Raw genomic sequence first — 16,412 nt, 5'->3', positions numbered from 1 at the left:
GTGAATAAGTTTTTAAAGCAACACCCACAAGGTTATGGGGCTCTAGCTTTTTTGCTCTCGTGCATGTGTGCGTGCGTGCGCTTGTGCACGTGTGTGAAGGGCGCAAAATGCTTAGCTAGTTTTGTCGACGCATGAGTGTAGGAATCACAATCAATGCTTGTTCCTTTTGTATGTTTAAGCAAAGTGTTTGATGGTAAGGTGTATATTGAGTTGCTCTCTCTGAAGTGAGACTCCACATCATAAAGAGTAAGTGAGACTCCAATAGATAGGAAAAAGGAGTGATGGCATGCCATGCACATGCAAGAAATAAATGGATGATAATTTTATCCAAGTTAAAGGATTTGGTGTGTTGCATTGTGTAAACCTTGTCTCCACGGCACAATTAGTCAAAATTGTCATCAAATTTGCTTCAAATTGGTTGTATTGTAGTGTTGCAAAGAAGGCCCAATTTGTGTTCGATCCCCTATTTATCTTGAATGCATGCACCATCCACAGACAAAGTGATTTAGTTTGTATACATGGCTCGGCTCTATTCACATTCTAATCTTGCACAACATTATCTTTGCAAACGACATTGGTCTTGTAATGAAACTTGGAAGCTTCATATTTTAGGTGCTTTTATAGCCATGATGAACATAGATCAAATTAAATTTTCTTTCTTTTGTTTTATACATGTGTTGGGGTCTTGTAGTCTTAATCTCTTTGTTGACGCGATAACACCATGAAGTCAAACCCCATGTTGTTCTTGGAGGAGCTCTTGGCACTACTTTAGAGGAAGTAGCTAATGCTAAGAGGCAACAAGACAAAGAAGCCACCAAGAAACTACAAAAAGAGGTAGTGCTTTCATAGTCATCATGAGTTGAACATAATAGTAGATGCATGAAAGTGAAGTTATAACTTCCTTGAAAACCACTACTTCTAGAATGGCATTGGATTTCATGATGTATTGAATTCTCTCTCTTTTTTAAAGAGCTTTCCTTTCTCGCCTTACTTCATGGCTTTTAGAAGTTCCCACATTCAATTCATCAATTTCAATGTAGTTATGTGCTTTGATGTGACAATCATTTTTTCTTGGCCTTTGATAGCTTTACATACCAATTTTACTATGCATTCCTTGAATATGCATGAGAATAGATGCATTTAAAATAAAGTGCATTGAGAGATATCCTTGTAATGAAAAGCATGTAAGTAACAAGAGTCTTAGCCAAAAGCATGGAATTTACTTGCTTTGATAAACAAAATGAGAAAAAATGAATGGGAGATTAATGGTTGCTCTTGATTTGCTTCTCTTTGCAAAGAAGCTTTAAAGCGATGCAAAGTGGGCATTAAATATATTTGAAAATGATTTTGATTCAAAGTAAATTTATGTGAAACAAAGTTAGCAAAGACATGACACTTTCTTTGAAGGAAGAAAGAAAGAAAACACTATTCATGAAAAGTATGTGAGGTATGGGACAACTCTCAAAGGTGTAAGACCATGTCCACATGCATGTGAACAACAAAGGAGGTGTGGCCACATGAAGGCTAACATTTTCAAGCGATGAACTTTTGTCTTAAATTGTGCCTTGCTATCAGGGCCTCCATGTAAGAGGGGGTAGTTGCCAAGAGACTACCAGATGAGCACAACCCCGAAGTTATGAGGGGCAAGCCATAGGTGACTATGCTCCGCCATGTGGAGAGCTAGGAATTGTTATTCAAAAGGACTACCATGGTGATCAACCTTTGAGTAGACGTTCAACTATCCTTTTCGGCTTGCATGTGGTTGCAATTAATTGGTAACATTCCCAAGGGAACTTATGTTAGCTTTTGTCGTTTTGCAAAAGCTTGGTGCTCATTAGCTTCTTGAATGACTTCTCAGAATGAATTCATTTTGTGCGCTTGCAAATTCGACACTTCGCTTAAATGTATGTGCGAAAATCCTCCATAAACAATATCATTATTTGCTTGCTGATCGTGTTTCCTTATGATTGTCTGCAAGTATTTCACAGATTCGATCATTTTTTTTTCACTCCCTTGGCCTAGTGGATAATTCCTACATCCTTTTTTTTTCTCACAAAATGTTAGATTTTATTAAGAAAAAAAAGTGAGCACACAAAGTGGCCATCTGAGGGGTAGAACACTCGTGGCCTACAGTTAAAAAGCAGCAAGGAAGAAACAACTAACTAAACCATCGTACAAGAGGCAATATCCACTAGAGCTTGTCCTACTAAGGTATCTCGTTTGCTCAGGACCATGCCTAGGTTCCGCATACCAGTCTGCACACACTTCAACACCATAGATTCCCCAAGGGCCACTGGTATATCGGAACCAAAAGCTAGCTGATTACGCACTGTCCAAACAGCTCCCCATGAATGTATGGTGAACATGCTGCGAAAGTCGAGGGAAGCCTAGCAGGGTTCCCCACCAAGATAAGCTTCCCCCAGTGATGCATCAGTTTCGAGAGGAGAAAACATCATTTGTCGGCACAACAGCCCTTCCAAATATCCCTACAGTGTGCCCGCCACCTACCTGGGGATCTGCAGAGCCCCCATTTTTAGTTTAGGTCACTGAACAGACCCTATTCTGGCAATAGATTTCGATACAATACTTTTGCAGCATACATTTTCTCGACATAGGTTCTACCAATTAGCCACAGCTTGACCCTCCCTGCAATGGCTTTTACACAGTTTCTAGGCCAAACTGAGGGACCCTCCCTAGAATTTCCTGCACCAGGTTTCTTTCTCTAGGGCTCAAGCTAAATTTTCCCGGAATTCCCTAAAGATCCATCTATTTCCCTTTTGAGTTATCCCAAATTTGAGCCCAGTTGTGTGAACCCTTCTAGAAAAGTTCCCTGGCAACCGGTAAATCCAAATGGGCAAAAGGCACTCCCGCAACATTTAGAGCTCAGCCCCACCAAATGTGCTCACCTAAACTTGCATCCCCTCTGAGGCCTGCCCTCCCTTCCAAGCCATCCTAAGGCAACAAGCCTTCCAAGATGCAACTAATCTCGTAATCAGGTCCGACCCTGCAATTTTGGAACTCTAAAAAAGTACGTCATACCAAGAAAGTGCAACCCAAAGGCCTGCCCTAGTCCCTTGAGCTCGCTCAATGAAGCACTTCGTAATTCTCCAAAAAGGCGAGGCAGCCATTCCCAATTAGTGCCGTATTCTTTACTGTAATGTCAAGCATCCCCATCCCCCCCTTTAACTTGGGAGCCTTTAGAGCTTCCCAAGGGATATAATGCATCCGCCATCGTAATCCTTCCTCCCCCCATAGAAAAGCTCTAAGAAATCATTCAATTTTTAGTAGCGAGTGACTCTTCTTGAAATTCCAAACAGTCTGATGTGTTTGATAACCAAAGCAGGGGCATTGTAGCCTAGAGGCATACCATACCAGTTCCTGAGTTTGGCTCTCACTTTCTCTTTGAACCAGTCGAACCTTTGCCTCAAAGTCACCCCCATACCAAGCGGGGCACATCAACATAGACCTGAGAGGGCGAAGCTTTTCTGCTAGCTATAGATAGATCCGGAAGCAATACAAACCAGGAGACTATACTCATCAGAGAACGGACACTATTTCTATCTTCCTTAGAGAATGCCATGATGTCATCTGCAAACAATTGTGAACAAACATGTTGCCCATTTGGAAGGTTGACTCCAAAAATACTTCCTTGAGCCATATAGCAGATCCAAATTGATGGATCAACGGGATTGTGCTAATAGCAAAAAGCAAGGTGGAAACTGGGAAGCCTTGCCTAATCAACCTGTGCAAATCAAATCTCCCTACAACACCACCATTTAGGCATATTGTAGTTGACGCAGTAGCAAACATAGCCGAAATGATTCTGATGAATCCCCCCCAAATCCAAGACTTTCCAATACTGCAAAGATGAGGTCCCAACGGACTTGGTGATAAGCTTTATCTAGATCTAAACTAAACAGCATACAACTGTGTCCTGTGGCACCAAGCGTGGTAGAGACATTTAGGATGTTGTTCAAGATATCCCGGGATTTAACAAAACTACATTCTTCTCGGTCCACTATCTGAGAGCAAACTTCCCTTATTGGAATGGCCAAAGTCTTAGCAATAATTTTGCATGAAGTATGTGGGCTTCCAATCTGCGACATGCAACCTGTTTTGTCATGTCAAAAATAATTTGATCAACCCTTAGTTCACATCCATCGACAGTGCTCTTCCCACTGTAACATTAATCATTTCAGTTAAGTCTTCTTCCAACACATCCCAGAAATGCATAAGAAATTTTGATGTAAATCCATCAGGTCTTGGGGACCGATCCTTCTTACAGCTACAATAGCTCGTTGGGTCTCAGAGACCGTGGCCTGCAAGCCATTCAGGACCTCCCTCAAGGCTCTACATCTTGAGGCCTAGGTATACCAACCAAACACCTGAGATGGTTCCTAAAAACTTCTGCAATGTGCCAAGTACTCAGTTATCAAGTTTCCCTAGGCGTCCATCACCCTATCAATGATCTCTATCTGATCCTTGCACTTGACTGCTTGAAATAATATCTTAGAGGGGCAATCTCTTACCTCCAACCAGAGATGTCTACTTCGAATTTTGGCTCATTCTTCCTCTTCTAGATCCCTATCGTGAATGGAAATTTCCATCTCCACCAGCAGAGTAGAGACACAAACATCTTGAGGTTGGAGCTCCAGAGCCTCCTTGAGACCCACTCAAATTTGTACCAAGTCCTTTAACTTTGCCTTGGACTCCCTATCTCTCCGATCCCAAGCTTTAGCTTCTCTCAGGACAGCTCGCACAGCAGTGTCCCATCTTTCACAAGGATCGTACAACCCCGATCTGGTCAGACGACAAGCATCCCGGATATGCCTGCAAAACTTAGTAGAAGCCAAATACTTTTTGTTGAACTTGAACGGGACATCCATAGAGTGACCTATCACTAAGGGGGGACAAAACTACCACAGTAAAGGAAGATGGTCTAGCAACTTGGAGTGCTGAAGGTATTGTCCCCTAAGTGGAGCCGCAATCCACCAGCCTTCCCTCGAGGAGTGCATAGCACCCTAGATGCCTATTAGACCAAAAAAACCACCTAGACCTGAAGTGAGAGAGAGGACGGAAATATGTTTTTTCTTCCCGAACCCCAGACCACGACAAAAACCACCTTTGTCGATCCAAGTCCCTCCGCCTATGCCAGACCTCCCAAGTGGGAGTGTTGAGATATCGAGCTCCACTCGTGATATGCCAGGGTGACTGTTGTGCATTTATGTCATTCGACTTGTTAGCTGCAGATGCGGTTGGTATACCGCCCATGAATAATAGCTGGATGACAGCTATCCTTATGTACTCTAGTTCGTGGCTCAGTTAGTATGCCACCTTAGTTGGCTGAGTTTGGTTTGAGACCCACATATAGGGTTCTTCTATTTCTTTGTACTTGAGTTCTTTTGGCTTTCACAACTAAGAAGAGGAAAACTGTTTTCAGCCTCCACCTTTGTGTGTATTCCCCCATTGTGTATGTGAGAAAGCCGCAAGTGAGACTCCTTCCTTCTCTCCCACTATCTTCACATGGTATCAGAGCCTGGTTAGTGATAAGGAGCTCAAGAAAGCAAACCAAGTTCGCGGTGTCCTGGTAAGAGGACCAATGTTGCTTTCCTTTTTCGAGTTTGAGAGTAGCCAAATCCTTACAATCTATCATGCCATGGTTCAAGAGAATCTCTTCTCAAGATTCTAACTTTGTAGCACTTACCACTACTCCCATAAACACTAACGTCCCTAAAGACTACTTCTAGCCTAGTGATGACAAAGACCACAACGAAGCATCCCTCAGTATCTTGAAACAACTCACTAGCTCAGAGTCAGGCTTCACTAGAACAACAGATCCCCCCTTCTTTAAACTAGATAGTATGCAAAAACTTTAAAACAAACAAACGGAGTAGAAACCAAAACCTATCACACTCACCGCACGTACACTCCTATAATAAGACATCCCGATTCATAGACTTAATGATGGATGTAAGTCCCCTCTGCTTCGTGGGATTGCACCATCCTCATAGATTCCAAGAAAGTACTGAGATGTGGCTCACCTTTCTCTCACCGTTAGAGCTTCCCTCCTCATTGATTCGCTAGTGCTACTTTGTCTGCATCACGAAGAAAATAGAACCTATTTTCTTTGCCCTAGCCAGCATATGAGCAGCATCGTTGATTCTCTTGGACATCAATCTATTGGTCTGTGACAGAGGCACCCTCCTTGCAACTTCTCTTCCAACATTCTTTTTCAGTGGTAGGCATCAGGTAGATCTTCTTCTTGCAGCTCGATTCGACCCAACATAGTTTTTCAGGGACTTGATGTTTTGTCGACGACTGACTACATGACCTGAGTCTTGCAACTGCTACAATCCCATCTTGCAACATTTGTGGTACTTGCTTGCTCCATACCTTGCTCACCGGATACCTGAGAAGCTCTAGCTTGTTTGATCCACTAGGAACATCATGCATGTTAGAGATAACCTTCCCTTTTTTGCCCACCATGTTTGAGGAGCCCTCCCGGGTTTTGGATCAACATTAAGACCTCCATTTGACTACATCTTCTCTTCTGTATCACCTAGTGCCTTTGAATCTTGACTTGCTTGTTCTGCAGTAGTATTTTCCTTCGAGGGAACCTCCATAGAGATCTGTGTGTTGTCAGTCTTCTAGGCTACAACCTCGGAGATTTGTGGAAAATTTATCTGAGAGACTTCGTCATCTTGGTATTGCACTTAGTGCAACTCATCGATTGATGGAAGCGGAGGGTCTCGAGAGGGATGCAAGGTGTGCATCTTGCCACTGGAAGGGCTGGAGCTTGAATCAGATTTGAGAGTATGTGAACTTGATGAATTGGGATCGTTTGATCGCGACAACGTGTGTGCTATCTCATCTAGTCTTCTAGGTCGATAAGAGATTGAGAAGTCGTAGTCATTGGGCTCCATGAACATATGCATGTAACTTTGTGATTGCCCAAACGAAGAGGGAGCAAATGATGTAAACTATTGGTCTCCAATTTTTGTCTTTATCCTGCTAAAGAAGCATTGCACCAAGGCCTTGATTTGATGGCATCGGTTCGGATTAGCAAAGGTTTTGAGATGTTAGAATGTCTCAATAATGCATCTTCTTTAAGAATTTGTCAAATGGTATCGAACAATTGCTGACATTCGGCTAACCACATGAACTTGTGATGTTTGAGCAAGAGTCTTTTGAGCAGAGAAGACACAACTGACAGGTGTGGAATGCATTTGGAACTGACGCCTGCTAGGCCCAAGAATCTTTGAATTTACTTAGCACTTTGAGGTAGTTGGTATGTCTACAATGCTTGCACTCTTTTAGGATCAGGTGCGATCTTCAAAATCAAGGTACTTTATAGAATAATTGAGCCCATTTGCATTTTTGTGCATTGAGCTCAAGATTTAACTTTTGGAATAATCGGAGAAATTGATCCAACACTTGATGCTGTTCTTCCCATGTGTGTGAATGTATCAAAACATCATCTAGATATATTAAACACACTTAAAAAAAAAATTGGACTTGTGTAAAGTCCAATTTTGGAATTGGAGTTAAAAAAGTCAAAAACTTATGAATACACTTGTAATAATGTTTTAAAAGCTAGAACATCAATGGATGACCAATTCTCTTAAAAAGGTCATGTACTTATACACCTTCTTGGTGTAAACATACACCCTTAAGAAAAACCATCTTTAAAGCTAGAACATCAACAGATAACCAATTCTCTTAGAAAGGTGGTGTACATATACACCTTTTTTGTGTAAAAGTACACCCTTTAGTATGAAACCATCTTTCATCAAACATTCTTGGTGTAAGAACACACTCTTAAGGCAAGTGAGGCCAAGGGATTGATCCCCCTTGCCCCTCCCCGTTGGTGGGGGGGGGGGGGGGGGAAGGGGGTAATCCCCCTCCCCACCTCCAACTCTGCCTCCCTCTCCAGGTCCTCACCTCTGCCTCCATGGCAATTGAGTGCAGATGTGTGTGTGTGTGTGTGTGTGTGTGTGTGAGAGAGAGAGAGAGAGAGAGAGAGAGAGAGAGAGAGAGAGAGAGTCGACTACGTTAGAAATCAAATAAAAAATTCAAAAACCTTAATAGTTGGAAGTTGTTGCATATGCAATATGTTGGAAAGTAATTCACCTGTTTGCAGCATCTTGAAAATTTTGCCAATTTGCACAACAGGTTGAGGTGAAGAAAGAACCAAGACTATTGAAGAATGAAGAAGGGACTGAAGATTATGCTACTTATACTTATGCTAACTAAAAAGCTACACTAAACCTAATTTTATCCTGCATCCTATAAAATACCTACTCCCCTCATTCTCACTCCTAAATTTCAATCTTCCTCCTCCTCCATCACTCTAGACCTCCTCCTCCTCCTCCTCCTCTTAGGTAATTCTTAATTCCCCTCCCTCTGCTTCCCCTCTCCTCATCTCTCTCTCTCTCTCTCTCTCATGTTGTCGATTGTGGTAAGCCAGAGTATTGTCGATTGTGGTAAGCCAAAGGTTAGGAGATGGAGGGGGGGTGGAGGGGTGGGGGAGGGGGAAGGGAGGGAGGAGGGGAGGGGGGATTGCCTCCCCCCCCAGCCAACCTGTACACAACACACACACACACACACACAGGATTGCCCCGTTGCCCCCCCCAACTTGTTGCATGTTGAACAAGAAGGGGTTTGGGGGGCGGGGGGTGGAGGGGGAGGGGGAGAAACAATGCAAAGTTGGCAAAATGAGGTTTGGAACCCATGATCTCTTTGTTGGCATAATTTTTCCTTGCCACTAGGCTATGAAATATTACTTGTAGTTAGAAGGGGTAACATTAAATTTAGGGGCACTTGGAGGGGGGGGGGGGTGATGAGGGAGGTCAGGGGGTGTGCCCCCTAGCCGCCTCCTGAAGCCTTGCTCGCCCCCGACCTCCTCCACTCGCCTAGCCTCCTCCATCCGCCCCAGCCTCCTCTCGCCTTTCGGCCTTGCCTGGCTTGATCTCTGCTCATGTCGACATCCTTTGCCCAGTGTGGCTTTGCCAGTCCGACCTCGTTTGCCTTCCCCGACCTCCTCATGCCTCTCGGCCTCACTTACCCCGATCATTGCCCGCTTCGGCCTCAGTCTCTTCCGCCCAAGTCACTACCCATCGACCTCAGTCTCTTCCATCTCGGCTCAAAAAACAAGTAAAGAAATAAATATTATTTATTATTAAAAAATAATTACATTTATTTTTAAAAATCAATCTTTTTATATTTACTTTTGGTTTTTTTTAAATTTAATAAAAAATATATTAATTATAATTGTATTTAACAAATGATTAATTTATTTTTAAAGAAAATATAAATTAATATAAATTGATTTGTTTTAAAAAATATTATAATTTAATTGAAAAAAGTAAAAAAATTAAAATTAAAGTTGCAACAACATGAAGAAGCTTGGTTTGGTTTACACTTTCAAAACTTTTTAAGATATCAATGTTTATAAAATATAAATTATAACTTAAGCGAATTTAAAATTATTTATATAATATTTATTTTTTATTAACAAATTTTTAAAAAATTAAAAAATAAATTAAGAATAAAAATATTTTCAAAAAATTGAAGAATATTAGAGAATCATAAATTAAGGAGTATGTACAAAATAAAAAACTAATCTAGAAATGAGTGAATGAATTTGTAAGTTTAGTGTTAGAAATTATGCAGCGGTGTGCTTTTATTGTATGTATGTATCTCCAATGGATGTGATACTTTGCAAAGACCTTAAAGTTTTTTTGTTTGAGGACTGTACAAAATATCATTCCCATCAGATATCATTTGCATAGTATTTTCTTGTTTCGTACCATGCATCATGCATGTGTTAAAAAATTTGCATCGGTGTTGTCTCCAATGGTTATGATACTTTGTTCAGGCCTTCAAATAAGTAATTTTAAATCCTCTACAAAGTATTATAACCATTAAATATCATTTGCATGGTTTGGAATGCATATTATAATCTTACCATGCATCATACTTTGGCGTTAAAAAATATGCTCATTGTGCTTGTGCCGTATATACTTGGCTCCGATGGGTATCTCACTTAGTTTAAACTTTAAGGCCTCTGTAAAGTATCAGATCCATTGATATCATTTCCAAGGTTTAAAATGCATATTTTCTTGTTATCATGCATCACACATGAGTGTTAAAAAATATGCATCGATGTGCTTTCGGCCTATGTGCTTGTCCCTTATAGTTATGATACTTTGCACAGGCCTTAAACATACAGAGTTTAAGGCCCGTGCAAAGTTATAATACCCATCGGATATCAATTGCATGGTTTGGAATGCATTTTATGTATTGTTTACTAAACCCTAAACCCTAAATCCTAAGCCCTAAACCCTAAACCCTAAATCCAAGATCCTAAATCGTAAACCCTAGACCCTAGACCCTAGACTCTAAACTCTTAACCTAATACACTTACCTATAAGCCATAAACCCTAAATCTTAAATCTTATACCCAAGAACCTAGGCCCTAAAAATGTGGCAGGTGGTGATCTGTATGCTGATGTGGCCACTGAGGAGATAAGGTTGCCAGGTGGCCAACCCTTGACTAGCCTCTAAACTCCAAGTCACCTTGACCTAACCATGGGCTTAGGCATATTTGCCACATGGTAGATTTTGTGCATTGCCATGTGTCATAGTGAATGAGATGCTACCGGAATCTCAAGGATTCCATTGACGCTGGTTTTCCTCTATCGGTGGCATGTCGTGTGAGCCTGTGAGCTTGTGAGCCTTCATTTGGCACTAGAGCACCCTTTGCTTGGAGGCTTGAAGCTTGTTGTTGTGTGGAGGCTTGGGAGGCCCTAAATCCTAGACCTTAGACCATAAACCCTAGATTCCTCTAAACCCTAAACCATAGACCTTAGATTCTAGACTGTAAACTCTTAACCTTATACATAAACCTATAAGCCCTAAGCCCTAAGCCCTAAACCCTAAACCCTAGACTCTAGGCCCTCAAACCTAAACCCTAAACCTTAGACTGTAAACCAAGATCCTAAACCCTCGATTTTAGACTCTAAAGTCTTAACCTTATATACTAACCTATAAGACCTAAACCCTAGACCTTAGATCCAAAACCTTAAATCCGAAACCCTAGACCCTAGATTCTAGACTCTACACTCTTAACCTTATAACTAACCTATAAGCCCTAAACCCCAAACCCTAAACTCTAAACCTTCCCTTTTCTTTAGTTATTATATCTTGAAGCACAAAATTCATTAATTTTTGAAAGGTACTAGGTGTGGCATTACATTAAATTGATCTAATCCAAATGGAGTATTTGGCAATACCCTGATTTCATATCTCGTGTACTGAAATTTTTTGAATGTGCAAATGAGTAGAGAATGTCATCCAACATGGGCAATGGGTATTTGTCTCATCTTGTCACCTTATTCAATGGTCGAAACTCTACATAGAATCAGTAAGAATCGTCAAGTTTCTTCACAAGATGAGGTTCGTAGGCCCATGGTATCTTTGAATGACTAATTATCCCATCTTATAAAATTGCAGTCATGTGTTGTCGAAGAATTTGAATATCTTTAGTGGATCTACGTCGTTATGTTGTCGATACTGGACGCAAACTTCTTGTATGTATCTCATGAAATACATTGGCCGATGTGGTCATTAATTAACCTCTTGCAAATGCTTGTTGGAATTGAAATAGTAATATTTGAATTTGGGCTTTGTTATACAAGCCTTGATGAACAATTGAGACACAAGATTAGATGAACTTTTTGAATATAACCAAGGTATAGGAGGGGTATTTGAGAGTTGTAGACATTTGTGCTTAAAGTCTATTAAAAGCTTGATGGGAATATTTGATTTGGGAGGAATAGAGTCAAGACAAGAAATTTCAAATTTGCGAAGTCTACTTTGAGAGTCGTGTCTAAAGTAGAAATAGTAGGAGTGATACTAACTCCAAAAGGGAAGTTTCAAATAAGCAAATTGTTAAAAAAAAGCAGCTGTGAAAAGTGCGTGATACAGTTAGGCAGAAGAGAATAAATGGGAAATTTGGAATCTTGAATGCATGGTAGGAACGAAAATGTGATTGAGGCACTAGAGTAAACTAAAGTGAGAACATAGTTTTTTCGGCATTGGGGTTCTATCATGAATGCTATGGGTTTAGGAGGGATGGAAAGGCTTGGAGGTCATACCTCCTTTACTAATCCAGGTGTTCTTTTCCTCCTGAACTATGGAGTCGAAGTAGTTTTGGTGCTGTGAATTTTGCATTCCTTGCAACGTACGGCAATATTTTCGTACATGTTCTTATTAATTGCATGTAAAACACCTAGGCCTTCCTTGTTGATCATGGTTTGGGAGCCTAGATTTATCAGAGTATTGAGGTCTCGGACGAAAATTAATTCTACATGAATTCTGTGCGTTTTGCATATCAACTTACATTGGAGTTGGAATAGAATTAGAAAGTGGAACTGGTAAAAGAGGAGGTAAGGTTGGAACTCGAGCATCGGACTTAGTCAAACTGAACTGTATCCGCTATGCGATCAGTAGAGCTTCACTTAGTGGCATCAGTCCTCGATCTCGTGTTTGCAGTGCAATGTCCACTTGTAATCTTAGCTAGAGAAAGAATAGTTTCAAGTCCTCTATCATGTTGGCGTCCACTCGGAGAAGAAGGTGTGTTGGCTTAAGTACAAGCTAAGAACAGACTCACTTGGAAGATGTTTAAGCTCTTGCAATTGGGTCAATGCGCTCTTTAGTGCATCTAAATAGTTGAATGCCGATGTGAGTGCAGCTTGTAAATACGATCAAGAGCCTTTCAGGCTCTCGTGGAGTTGATGCTACCATGTAACCCTGAAACGATCGTTTAATTTCTTCTCTTTTGTGCATCTGACCAATGGTGATATTCTAACATGTTCCATAAACGATCCAACCATAAAAATATACCTAGATGAATCCAGGATCATTCCCAAACTCATCCTCTAAAAACTCAACATAGTGTAGAGTCAATCTCACGATAGTCACTCATAAGATTGAAAACCATAAACTCCATCATGCATAGCAGGGACTAGCTACTATGACATCCCCACTGATGTCATCAGTGCCCACCAACAGTGGGTGTAGACCATAGTATAAAAGTATGCTCTCACACATACAAATCCACACACCCACACATACTTGAGCATCCATTTATACAAAGTCTTCGTACTAAGTTTTTGTCGGCACTCCGAAGGTGAAGGGCAAACTCAGCCATGACGAAGGCTAGCACTAAAGGAGAAGGCTAATCAAAAAGTAGTCCAAATCTCTTCATTCAAGCTACAACTGCTTGTGAAGTCTATACGATTCCATTTTAGTGTCTCCCAAACGAGCATCTAAATCTAAATCTAGTTGATAGGGCAACACATCATTTAAGATAGAAAGAATTATTGCAATACCAACAGGCCACAACTTGGACGAAAACTTCACAAGTTGAAATTTGCATGTCCGCTAATACGGCAGAAGCATATACCTAGATGAATCCAAGAACATTCCCAAACTCATCCTCTAAAAACACAACATAGTGCAGTTTCAATCTCACAATAGTCACTCATAAGATTGAAAACCATAAACTCCATCACACATAGTAGGGACTAGTCCCCACTAACATCATCAATGCCCAACATTGGGTGTAGACCATAGTATAAAAGTATGCTCTCACACATACAAATCCACGCACCCACACATACTCGATCATCCATTTATACAAAGTCTTCGTACTGAGTTTCTGTCGGCACTCCGGAGGTGAAGGGCAAACTCAGCCATGACGAAGGCTAGCACTAAAGGAGAAGGCTAATCAAAAAGTAGTCCAAATCTCTTCATTCAAGCTACAACTACTTGTGAAGTCTAAACGATTTCATTTTAGTCTCTCCCAAACGAGCATCTAAATCTAAATCTAGCTGATAGGGCAACGCACCATTTAAGATAGAAAGAATTATCGCAATACCAGCAGGCTACAACCATAAAAATATACCTTCTTCTGTTGCACTGGTACAGGGCTTTCTCGAAGTCGTGAATCAAGGCCAAAAATTACAGTATAGACAAACTGAAAGCATCGTTGGAAGGATGGAGTTTCGAACTAAGTCAAGATCATCCCACTCATCAATGGGATTACAGTATAGACAAACTGAAAGCATCGTTGGAAGGATGGAGTTTCGAACTAAGTCAAGATCATCCCACTCATCAATGGGATTACAGTATAGACAAACTGAAAGCATCGTTGGAAGGATGGAGTTTCGAACTAAGTCAAGATCATCCCACTCATCAATGGGATTACAGTAAAGACATACTGAAAGCATCGTTTGATGGATGGCATCGGAAACCCCAACAGATCATCCCACTTATCAATAAAGACAAACTGAAACCATCGTTGGATGGATGGCATCAGAAACTCCCATAATCAAATTTGAAAGTCCTTCTACAACCTGCCTTTGCACTGATGATACAGCAAAATCCTCGAAGGTCACATGCAGGAACATCATTTGTTAACAGACCTGCTAGCTTGCTAGATGAAAAACTCTTGTTGAAATGAAATGAAAAATTGTTGCCAAAACTGTTTGCCTACCTCCTTCAAGGATGCACAGCATTGAGAGGAGTACAATGCTACATTGTGTTCTCGTTTGTACATCAACGACTCACGTTGCTGCAATCTCATTTGTTGAATGTAAAGAAGGAGAAGGGGAAAACGAAAGCGAAAGATAAAAAAATACAGAGTTGTTCATTCTGTAGAAGTTAGAATGGTATCCTGCATCAGCCTTGGGCGTTGATGGCTTCCCATACGAGGTTTTTGGGTACAGGATTGCGCACATCCCTAGCTTGCAAAGCAGCTGTTCGAAGAGTTCGAACCAGCATCACGTTGGCTTCCCAGAATCCCACGCTTACATACGGCAAGCCGTGTTTCTCGCACAGGGCCTTGACCATCCCCGACACCTTTCGCAGATTATGACGAGGAAGATGTGGGAATAGGTGATGCTCCACTTGAAATTGCAGGCCTCCGTGAAACCAATCGATCCAACTGGGACAGGAAATGTTGAGGGTTCCTCTCACCTGCGATTCCAAATATTCGGTGCATTCGGGCGGATCGTCGCTCACCTCGCACGGGAAGTGGTTGAGACAGAACTGTAGGTGTTGGATTGCAGTAGTGGCGGAGCTCACAAAAAGAAATGTTAACCGTTCGGTTGTATTAGGCAGGCAGGAAAGCAGGGCAAGAAACCATGCCCAGAAACACGCTATACCAAACATCTCCATCGCTCGATATCGAATCTTCTGCTTGGAAAGAAAGAAGACGAACGCCTGGGCGAGCAGATTGATCCGTGCCACCAGCATCACGGGGTAAAAGGTCCAATGTTGATAGCTAACCAGGAAGCGAGCGAGGCCGTCGAAGATCATGGGGCGCTGGTGGTAGTGGGAATAGATCGATCCGAAAAACTTGCTGGAGACAGCGAAGAAAGGGATGAACTGGAGATCGGGGTCGTAGGCGAGGTTGTTGGTGGAGACATGGTGGGCGTTGTGGGAGCGCTTCCACCAGGAGGGGCTGAGGCCAGTGAAGCAGGTGGCGATGACGATCTGGAGGCAAGAATCGAGACGAGGTATACCGAGTAAGGCGGAGTGGGCGTGGTCGTGCATGATGTAGGAGGTGTGAGTCCAGAAGAAGCCGAGGAGAACAGCGGAGGCGAGATGGGAGACGAAGCTATGGGAGAGGAGGAGGAGGGCGACGGAGAGGGAGACGGAGCAGGCGAGGGCGACGGAAAGGCGGAGGTAGAAGAACGGATTCTTGGAGAAGAGGCCGGAACGACGGAGGAAGGAGAGAGTGCGGCGATAATCGGCGGAGAGGGCGGAGATGGAGTAGTCGGAGAGGGTGGCGACGAGGAACTGAGGGAGGAAGGTGGCGGCGGAGGGCGGGTGAAACGCCAGGAATGGGTCTGTTACGTCCTGGCCAGCGAGGCTCAGCAGCAGCTGCTCCCCGCCCGGATGGCGGCGCAGCCAGTCCGTGATGTCGTAGACTTTGCCGTGAACCGCCACCCAGAGATCCCCGGCGTCGGAATGGCGGCGCAGCTCGGCCGAACTGATCGACGGAAGCGCCCCCTCGCCGGCGCTCGCTGGCTCTCCCGTCGCTCCTGGCGGCGGCGCTGCTGGCGGCGGCGGTGTTTCCGGCAGCGCAATAAGAGCAGTCATGGCTTCCTCCTCCTCCCTTGCGTCCCTTCGTTGATTTAAAGACCCCCTCCAAAAAAGCCAGTACACCAGTTTGTAACGACCACACCATCCGATATTTCTGCCCACGTGTCCCTTCCACATCCCCGCTGACATGTCCACCTCCATTCCCCCTCCCCCGCTGACGTGTCCGCCCTTCCGCTCCCTCCGGGCCCACCCTCACTGACCCGTACACCTCGTGCTTCCTCCCCTGGGACCCTCCTTTG

At 42.7% G+C, this 16,412-nt stretch overlaps 1 pseudogene; it reads right to left on the bottom strand.

Annotated features, from left to right (window-relative positions):
• Nucleotides 1-14,457: 14,457 nt before the first annotated feature.
• On the bottom strand, nucleotides 14,458-16,205 carry LOC147886500 (delta(8)-fatty-acid desaturase 2 pseudogene; annotated as a pseudogene).
• Nucleotides 16,206-16,412: the final 207 nt, after the last annotated feature.

Source organism: Dipteris shenzhenensis, chromosome 24 (genome assembly GCF_047967505.1).
Source record: "Dipteris shenzhenensis isolate YYH24624 ecotype China chromosome 24, Dip_SZ_1.0, whole genome shotgun sequence".
NCBI lineage: Eukaryota > Viridiplantae > Streptophyta > Polypodiopsida > Gleicheniales > Dipteridaceae > Dipteris > Dipteris shenzhenensis.
This window is presented reverse-complemented; position numbering and strand designations above follow the sequence as displayed.